The sequence below is a fragment of the Cetorhinus maximus genome, chromosome 12 (assembly GCF_964194155.1).
Source record: "Cetorhinus maximus chromosome 12, sCetMax3.hap1.1, whole genome shotgun sequence".
Taxonomy (NCBI): domain Eukaryota; kingdom Metazoa; phylum Chordata; class Chondrichthyes; order Lamniformes; family Cetorhinidae; genus Cetorhinus; species Cetorhinus maximus.
In genome coordinates, this window is record NC_135890.1 from 109,766,452 (window position 1) to 109,777,299 (window position 10,848).

The following is a 10,848-nucleotide window of genomic DNA, read 5'->3' on the forward strand; positions in this document are numbered from 1 at the left end:
GCCCCCTAACAGTAGCTATACCGTAGAACAGAGAATAAATCATGAGTTAATGAGGGCATGTAAAAAAAGGGAGTACATTAATCATGGGTGACTTTAACCTTCATGTAGATTGGGATAATTAAATTGGCAGAGGTAGCCACGAACAAGAATTCATAGCGTGTATTCGGGACAGTTTCCAAGGGCAATATGTTGTGCATCCAACCAGGGATCAGGCTATTTTGGATCTGGTAATGAGTAATGAGGCAGGTTTAATAAATGATCTCGGATTAAAAGATTTCCTAGGAACCAGTGACCATAACATGGTACAATTTAGCATTCAGTTTGAGAGTGAGAAACTTGGGTCGGAAACAACTGTGCTAAACTTAAATAAGGGTAATTACAAAGGAATGAGGGCAGAGTTGGCTGGAATGAACTGGGAAACGAGTTTAGCGGAAAAGACAGTTGATGAACAATGACAGATGTTTAAGGAAATAGTTAATTACTCACAACAAAAATATACCCCTGTGAGGAATAAGATTCTAGGAAGTGGATAAACCAACCATGGTTAACCAAGGAAGTTAAGGATAATATCAAAGTGAAAGAAAAATGTACAATGTGGTAAATATTAGGGGTAAGCCAGAGGATTGGGAAAGTTTTAAAAAACAACAAAAGATGACCGAAAAATAATAAAGAGGGAGAAAATAAACTTTGAGGGTAAACTAGCAAATAATATAAAAATGGACGGTAAGAGCTCCTTTAAATATATAAAAAGGAAGAGAGAGAGGCCAAAGTGAACATAGGCCCCTTAGAGAATGATGGTAATGGGAAACCAGGAAATGGCAGAGGAGTTGAATAAATACTTTGCATCAGTCTTCACGGTAGAAGACACTAATAGCATTCCAAAAATACTAAATAATCAAGGGGCAAAAGGGGGAGGTGGGAATAAATACAATAACTATCACAAGAGAAAAAGTACTAGGGAAACTAATGGGGCTAAAGGCCAATACATCCCTTGGACCTAATGGGTTTCATCCTAGGATATTAAAGGAAGCAACTACAGAGGTAGTGGGTGCATTGGTAGTAATCTTCCAAGAATCCTTAGATTCTGGAAAAGTCCCAGGGGATTGAAAAACTGCCAATGTAACACCCTTATTCAAAAAGGGAGGGAAACAACAAGTGACTATAGGCCAGTTAGCTTAACATCTGTCATTGGGAAAATGTTAGTCTATTATAAAGGATGTAATAGCAGAGCATTTAGAAATGCCTAATATAATCAAACAGAGTCAATGTGGCTTCATGAAGGGAAAATCGTGCCTGACAAATTTATTAAAATTCTTTGAGGAGGGGATATAAAGGGACATAAAGAGAAATCAGTAGATGTAATATATTTGGATTTCCAAAAGGCATTTGAAAAGGCACCGCACATAAGGCTACTTAATGTATAAGAGCCCATGGTGTTGGGGATAGTATATTAATATGGATAGAGATTGGCTAATTAATAGAAGACAGAGAGTTGGGATAAGGGGGGCATTTTCAGGATGGCAACCTGTAACTAGTGGAGTGCTACATAGATCAGTGCTGGGGCCTCAATTATTTACAATATATGTTAATGACTTGGATGAGGGAAGAGAGAGTACTATCACCAAGTTTGTGGAAGGCAAGTGGTGAGGATGACACAAAGAGTCTACAGACAGGTTAAGGATGGGCGTCACTGGCCCATCCTTAACTGCCCTTGTCCAGAGGGCATTTTAAGAGCCAACCACATTGCTGTGGGTCAGAGTCACATATAGGCCAAACCAGGTAAGGCTTCCTTCCCTAAAGGGTATTAGTAAACCAGATGGGTTTTTACAACAATTGCGTCATAGTTATCATTAGACTTTTAATCCACCATCTGCCGTGGTGGGATTTGAAACCGGGTCCCCAGAGCATTGCCCTGGGTCACTAGTCCAGTGACAATACCAATACACCATCACCTCCCCATAGTTAGTGGGCAAAAACTTGGCAGATAGAATATAATATGGGAAAATGTGAGGTTATGCACTTTAACAGGAAGAATAGAGGAGCTGAATATTATTTAAATGGAGAAAGACTGCAGAAAGCTGCAGCACAGAGGGATTTGGGGGTCTTTGTGCATGAATTACAAAAAGGTAGCATACAAGTTCAGCAGTTAATAGGGAAGGCAAATGGAATGCTGGCCTTTATTTCAAAGGGAATGGAGTATAAAAATAGGGAAGTCTTGCTAAAACTATACAAGGCACTAGTTAGACCACACTTAGAATACTGAGAACAGTTTTGGTCCCCGTTTCTAAGGAAAGATATACTGGCATTGGAAGCAGTCCAGAAATGGCCTATTTCTGCTAATACGTCTTATAAGGACAAAGAACAAAGAAAAGTACAGCACAGGAACAGGCCCTTCGGCCCTCCAAGCCTGTGCCAATCATATTGCCCGTCAACTAAAACATTTTGCACTTCCGGGGTCCGTATCCCTCTATTCCCATCCTATTCATATATTTGTCAAGCTGCCTCTTAAACATCACTATCGTACCTGCTTCCACTACCTCCTCTGGCAGCGAATTCCAGACACTCACTACCCTCTGCGTAAAAAACTTGCCTGCACATCTCCTCTATAGTTTTCTCCTCTCACCTTAAATCTATGCCCCCTAGTAATTGACTCTTCCATCCTGGGAAAAAGCTTCTGACTATCTACTCAGTCCATGCCACTCATAATTTTGTAAACTTCTATCAAGTTGCCCCTCAATCTCTGTCGCTCTAGTGAGAACAATCCGAGTTTCTCCAACCTCTCCTCAAAGCTAATAACTTCCAGACCAGGCAGCATCCTGGTAAACCTCCTCTGCACCCTCTGCAATGGCTCCATATCCTTCTGGTAATATGGCGACCAGAATTGCACGCAATATTCCAAGTGTGGCCTAACCAAGGTTCTATACAGCTGTAGCATGACTTCCCAGCTTTTATACTCAATACCCCTGCCAATGAAGGCAAGCATGCCATATGCCTTCCTGACTACCTTATCCACCTGCGTTGCCACTTTCAGTGACCTGTGGACCTGTACACCCAGATCCCTCTGCCTGTCAATGCACTTAAGGGTTCTGCCATTTACTGTATAATTCCTGCCTGTATTAGACCTTTCAAAATGCGTTACCTCGCATTTGTCCGGATTAAACTCCATCTGCCATTTCTCCGCCCAAGATCCAACCGATCTATATCCCGTTGTATCCTTTGACAATCCACTTCACTATCTGCAACTCCTCCAACCTTAGTGTCGTCTGCAAACTTACTAATTAGCCCAGTTACATTTTCCTCCAAATCATTTATGTATACTACAAACAGCAAAGGTCCCAGCACTGATCCCTGCGGAACTCCACTAGTCACAGCTCTCCATTCAGAAAAGCACCCTTCCACTGCTACCCTCTGTCTTCTATGACCAAGCCAATTCTGTATCCATCTTGCCAGCTCACCTCTGATCCTGTGTGACATTACCTTCTGTAGCAGTCTGCCATGAGGGACCTTGTCAAAGGCCTTACTGAAATCCATGTACATAACATCCACTGCCCTTCCATCGTCGATCATCTTTGTCACTTCCTCGAAAAACTTGATCAAGTTAGTGAGACACGACCTCCCCTTCACAAAACCACGCTGGTCTTGTAGCTAGTCCAGTTCAGTTTCTGATAAAAATAATGTCATACTACAACCTGTGTTTAGTAAGAAACTTGAAGATGGTGCCTTCATGTGGCTGCTCCTCTTTAATTTCCTTAGGGCTATCATCCATGCTCCTCCACAGCTCTGCCGTTGCCATTATAGTCAAAGACCAGTTTCTCTGTCAGCAAGCCTGGGTGGAAAAATATACCGTTTTCATCTTCATTATAACATCCTCCTGAATATCCAGTAAATTCTGGAGCTAGAGCGTAAATGGGATCCATTAAAATGTTGCGTATTGACTGAGAATATTAGGTGGAGGGAGTGATACAAAGAAAGGTTCATGTTTACCCTATTGGCCTTCCCTCCACCAGCACCATCCACTTTTCTGATGGCACTGGCCCATGCTCAGGTATAAGGAATACAAAACAACAGCTCAGCTAAGAGGCTCTCCTCCATCTCAGACCCTAGGCAACAAGCATCAGGCTGTTCAACCAAGGCATTTCTTCACTAATAAAGTACTTTGGAAGTGTAATGACTGGCACAATGTGGGAAATGCAGCAGCCCACAGCAAAGTCCCACTAACAGCATCGAGATAATGGCCAGGTAATCTGTTTATAGTGATGTTGGTTGAGTGATAAATATTGACTGGGCAACCAGGGAGAGCCCTCCTGTTCATCAAAATAGTGGCATGGTATCTTTTGCATGGACCTAAGGGAGCAGATGAAGGGGGCCTTGGTCCAAAATCTCATTTGAAATCTCTCTGATAGCACTGCACTCCCTCTGTACTGCACTGAAGTGTCGGCCTAGGATTTTGTACTTGTGTCTGGAGTAGGATTTGAACTGATCTGAACTTGAGAGATGATTTGAGATAGCTACCACTAAGTCATGGTAGTAGCGGGAAGTCAGCACCTAATGGTTGAGACTGGGAATGCAGTCTGATTTTCCTCAGAGGCAGTCAGGAGAGTTGTGTCACCTGTACTGTTGAGATCCACTAAACCAGAACAAGCCTTGGGCCTTTCTCTGTGCCTCAGTTCACCAATGCATTACATAACTGAGGTCTTCAGGAGATACAAAGAGAATAAACAAAGGAAAACAAAAGACTTGCTTTTAAATAACACCCTTCACAGCCTCAGGTCATCCCAAAGCACTTTATAAGTACAGTCATTGTTGTATTCTAGGAAATGCAACAGCTAATTTACACATAGCGATCTCCCACAAACAACAATGTGATAATAACCAGATATACTTAATCTGTTTTTGTAATGTTGATTGAAGGATAAATATTGGCTAGGCCATCAGGTTAACTTCCTGCTCCTCTCCAAAATTGTGCTATGGGGAACTTTTATGTCCACCTGAGAAGGCAGAAAGGGCCACATTTTAATGGCTCATTTGAAAGCCAGCACCTCCAACAGTGCAGCACTCCCTCAGTACTGCACTGGAGTGCTCTCAAGTGCTGGAATGGGCTTGAAGCCGCAACCTTCATGTCTTCGAGGTCAGAGTGCTGCCAACTGAGCCACAGCTGGCTGCCTTCTGCACAATAAGATATTATTATCTCCAATTGCAAATTATCGCACACTCATCCCAATGCTGATGGTGATTGCTCTCAGTTTTGATGTTACCTAAGGATTTATCAATTCTCAAATGTGTCCATAGGAGGGCGACATTGTACAGCTACAGAAAATGGTCCAAGACAGATTTGGATGAGAAACAAAAACAAAAATAAAAATACCTGGAAAAACTCAGCAGGTCTGACAGCATCTGCGGAGAGGAACACAGTTAACGTTTCGAGTCCGTTTGACTCTTCAACAGAACTAAGGAAAAATAGAAGAGGTGAAATATATGCTGGTTTAAGGTGGGTTGGGGGGGGTGACAAGTAGACCTGGATAGAGGGCCAGTGATAGGTGGAGATTGGTCTGGATCCAGTCCTTATGCTGGCCAACCTGCATATGTGATAGGAGGGGGGGGTGGAAATTAAAAGATTAAAGGGGTTATTTTAATGAAAGAGTGCTGTACAACTTTAGGCCTACTTACTGACTACCGTAATTACAATAATTGCCTAGAAGTGCTAAAATTGATACTTAGCTTTCAAGTGCTGATTAGAAGCAATTTACATGGAGCAGTATATGTGGGCTCCATGCACCCACTTCCACTGAAGGTGCTGGTTGACACACAACAGCAGGTTTCAAGGTGGCTCAGGGACTGAGGGAGAGGGTACACAGGTTCTTAGACACAGCACTGGAAATCCAGAGGAAGAAACGTGGCCTGTACCTGCAGGGGCGATGGAGCCCACCTCTCCCTCCTGTACCTCTTGCCTGCAGCAGCTAGTGCCTGGCCTCAAGGTCTCCCCCCCCATTCCTCCTGCAGACCCAGGGGCCCCCCAGCAAGATACCCGTGACCAAGCACCATCTTTCTCCTGGTGACTCCAATAAGGCAGTGGGCCAGGGAGGAAAATCATGGGCCCTGGTGTTTCTCCCGTTTCCAGGCCCCTTATCCCCCTCTCTCCACTTTAACCTTCCGGCTCAATCATCTCACCTCCCCCTGCCCATCCAGAATGATGTGCGGACATGCACATTAGAAGCAGAAGTAGGCCATTCGGCCCCTCAAGCCAGCTCTGCCATTTGTTAACATTGCCTACATCATACCAGTGACTACAACTTAAAAGTACTTAATTGGTTGTAAAGCAATTTGGGACATCATGAAAAGTGCTGTATAAATGTAGGTTTTGTCCTTTTCTCATTATGTCTGCTTGCAGTAAGCAGAGTGACTAACAATGGTGAAATTGAACGCCCAATGCTGATTCTCTCAGGATAATTATTCACAAAGCAATCAACTGGTGTCAGGAAAGTGGCTACAAAGAAATCACAACATTTTCAAAACAATTCAACTCAGTAGCTAATATAACCGTACCACTCTGACTTCTCTGGCACCAACCCACTGTCATACCATTATGTGGTACACCATGAATTTACAGCCTGTCCACAGGTTCCACATGACGCAGCATTACATTTGTACTAAACAAATATGCAAATAGTTTTTTTTTAATTCTAACTGTTGTTTGAGGTATGAGAGAAACAGGCAAATTAAGTGGCAAAATGTAATTAATAAATAAGAAACTCCAAAAGCAGAAAATAAAGGGAATGTGACAGCAAAATCTTGAGAGAAATCATTCCTAGAAGCACTTAAGTCATAGGACTGGGTTTCTATAAAGACCCTTCCTGGTAAAAGCCCTTTAGGCTGTTCTCTGGGACTTCAATGGATTTTTTTTGCCAAAGTTACATTGGATGATCGGGAATCCTCACCCTCGGAGAAATGTTAGTCTCATAGTGAGACCACCAGGATGGTGCAAGATGGGGTGAACCAAGGATGGAGTAGAGATTTTTTAAGGCCTTTCTTTAAGTAATCTCTCAGTGACAAATAGGGACTACATGCCCGTAATAAAATGGGCAAAAGTGAGGCAACACCCCAGTTTTGCATCACTCCAGGTTGTTAGTTTCTTACATTTATCTTGATGAGGCTCAAGATTCTCAAGCCTCTGGTATATCAACACATCATGTCAGAATTGTGTCTACTTTAGGGCACAATAAGAACTTAGACTGCTATTTATATGCTGGTTTACATTTAAAAGAGAATTTTGAGAAGTGAACAGTATTTAATTTTGTGGTACTAAACCTTAAAAGTGACCCCCTCTTCACCATCCCCCCACACCCTTCTCCAACCTAACCCAACTCTCCCCCAACCCCACTGCAATCTCCCTCCCAACCTCCCTGCAACAACACCGACCCCACGCATAGCATCCAATTGGTTCTAAAATTATAGGAATTTCACTTACCATTGTTCAACCAAGAGCACTCTCATTACAATTGCTGCTGATTCTCACCTTCGGGCAGCTTCGTGATTCCGATTTCTTTTTTTTTTGAAAGCTCGCCAGAAAACCATGAAGCTGCCCGAAGGTCAGATGCAGTAGTGCAGCAACTAGGGAAACTGTCCTGACAGTGACAGACTGGCTTTAAAAAAAATCAAATCTTATAGCTTGACGGTTCCAATTTTTTTTAAGTGGTCTTTCGGGTCTGAAACTCTGGCTGCTCTGTCTGGAAGGTTTGAGAACTCCATTTAAAACACTAAGCCCAGGCACCCCCCCCCCCCACCCCCCACCCCTCCACCCCCTCCCCACCCCCCCTGCAAGCCCCCAGGCCCTGGGGTTTGGCACCGTCTGCATCCCTCCTCTCCCCAGCCCGGTGAGGAGCACAGGATTACCATTAACCAAAAACCGAACTGGACCAGCCATTATAAATACGGTGGCTCAGAGGCTAGGAATTCTGTGATGAGCAACTCACCACCTGACTACCTGTCTACCATCTACAAGTTACAAGTCAGGAGTGTGATGGAATGGTCTCCACTTTCCTGGATGGGTGCAGCTCCAACAACGCTCAAGAAGCTCGACACCATCCAGGACAAAGCAGCCCGCTTGATCGACACCCCTTCCACTAACTAAAACATTCAATCCCTCCACCACTGGTGCACAGTGGCAGCAGTGTATACCATATACAAGATGCACTGCAGCAACTCACCTTCAACAACACCTTCCAAATCGGTGACCTCTACAACGTAGAAGGATAAGGGCGGCAGATGCGTGGGAACATCACCACCTGCAAATTCCCTTTCAAGCAACACACCATCCTGACTTGGAACTATATTACCATTCCTTCACTGTCACTGGGTTAAAATTCTGGAGCTCCTTTCCCAACAGCGTTGTGGGTGTACCCTACACCAGATGGACTGCAGCGGTTCAAAAAGATGGCTCACTACCACCTTCTCAAGGGTGATTAGAAATGGGCAACAAATGCTGCCCTTGCCAGTGATGCCCTCATCATAAAGAATAAAAAAAAGCTTACCTTTCTTCAGGTGAAGTCCTCAGGGCATTTCTAGAATAAATGCTGATAAAGGTGCTGGTGAATGGCTGACTAACAAAATAGAAAATGCTGGAAAAACTCAGCAGGTCTGGCAGCATCTGTAGGGAGAGAAAAACAGAGAGTTAACATTTCGAGTCTGTATGACTGAAAAAGAGTCATACGGACTCGAAACGTTAACTCTGTTTCTCTCTCCAGGACATCTCATGTGCTTTTCAAGCCTCCAGCAGCATAGTGAACAGGGAAAGGTGAATATGCCTTTAAGAAGTGCTCAAAATCTTCAGCAGCAATGACTCGTTTACTCGCTGGTCGTTGTTAGGAAAGGGCATTAGTTCAAATACTGGCCACCAAAATGCAGCCTCTTTAATGAGCATAAGCAGACAAATTTAAGTATCAATCAGCCTGTTAATAATTCTTGGGTCTTTTGGAAGGATAAAATGGACCACGCATCTGGCTGGTTCAGGTCAGATTGAAGTCTAAACCCCCCAGTGATTGAAGAATTTTCACTGTGGCCCCCTTATAAAGCAGCCCACCAGGGGATGATCTCCTATGTTCTGTAGCAACGCCCAACACGCCCCAATCCTGTACCTGGAAGCAAGGCTGGATTTAATGGCAGCATGGAGCAGTGAGCATCTGAGGCACACCCACCCCACCCCACCCTGTAGCATGGGCACCTGCCAGCTCATGTCAATGAGGTGCCCGAGCCTACATTCTCCAGCAGGTTCAGAGCTGGGGAGCGCTGACCAGGATCCCATTCAATGGCAATTCAGGGCTGAAACCTTCAGGAGAATTGGGGGGGGGGGTGGGTGGGGGGTGGTGGGAAATCTTTCCTCCAGTTCATCTCGATGTGGAAAGTCTAGACAAACTGGGATAGTTCTTACAGCTGTGAAGGTAACAGGGAGATGTAATATTCTCAATTATGAAGTGTTTTGATAGAGAAAATATGGAGAAACTGTTTCAACTGGCTAGCAGGCAGGTAACCAGAGGACACAGGTTTCAGATAATTGGCAAAAGAACCCAAGGCAAGATGAGGAGAATTTATTTTATGTAGTGAATTATTATCTGGGATGCTCTGCCTGAAAGAATGGTGGAAGCAGATTCAACAGGGACTTCCTGAAGGGAACTGTATGAATACTGCAAGGGAAAAAAAAAGTTGAAGAGCTATGGGGGAACAGCAGGGAATTAGGACTAATTAGCTAGCACAGGCTGATGGGTTAATTGGCCTCCTTCTATTCTGTTTGATTCAATGATTGCCACCCACATTCATAACATCAGATGCATCATCTGCTCAAATAACCCAGTTTAAGATACATCAAAATGATGGTGTGGTGGTGACTCATTGGCTAAAATCTTCAAAAAAAGGGATCATTTCTATTTTGGTTGTTCTCACGCGCCCATCATCTTTTCCCCTATAAACGGCTTCTAGGTTATATTAAGAGTAAAATAACAACTGGCAGAGGAAATGTTGTGGTGTCAATGCAACCACACAGTGCAGACAAACTGCTCTCACTTCGCACTTCTCTCACTCCCTCTTCACTGGTTCTGAAGAGGTGATAACACATCTCTGCATGGACTTGTCTTAAAAGAACATCATTGAAGAAGAAAGGAAAAGCTGGTTCATCAAACCCACTCATACAATATTCCACCCTAATATGGATTCTTCTACACCCACCCACCAGGGACAAAGACATGCACTCTCTGATTCTCAATTGTAGTCAGGCTGAACTCCATTCTACATAGGAACAGAAGTGGGTCAGACTGCTCTGCATGTGTCATACTGTTAGATCATCTCCATTGTTCAACTCTGGCCTACAGGTACATCTGCTTCCCATCCAATCAATGCTGGAAGAATTGCGTTCTTACTATGAACTTACTGAGCCTGATATCACAATCCGTATTGAATCTCATTGGCCACTGCTCTACCTGTTTACAGGGGTTATCCTTCTGCTTCCTTAAGTTCAACTGCTTTCCTTGCCTTCCTCAACCATCAATGCACCCCCTGCCCCCATGACCCCAATCTTAATAACTGCAAATATAGCTAGTCTGCAATGGGTTTCTGAATCCAAGTATTTGGTGTAGATTAGGGACTAGTGTGGGCCCAAGCACTGATCCTCAGGACCCTGCGCTCAGTAATGACCTGCACCAACATTGCGCTCCTAACAAGGACTTGCTCCTCTCTTTCCAGCAGCCAATCCCTGGTCCACATGCAAGTTCTCCCTTCAATCCCATCGTTTGCTGTCTCAGTAGCAGCCTCGCCTAAGGGGCTTTATTGAACCGTGCTTGCTCAGTGGTGCCTTGGCTGAGT

The 10,848-nt window shown here is 44.0% G+C and overlaps 1 protein-coding gene across 1 annotated transcript in view; it reads left to right on the forward strand.

Annotated features, from left to right (window-relative positions):
• The window catches only part of LOC144687853 (uncharacterized), a 251,925-nt gene that overhangs the window by 138,686 nt on the left and 102,391 nt on the right, over positions 1–10,848 (forward strand). The gene's annotated exons all lie outside the window — the stretch shown is intronic.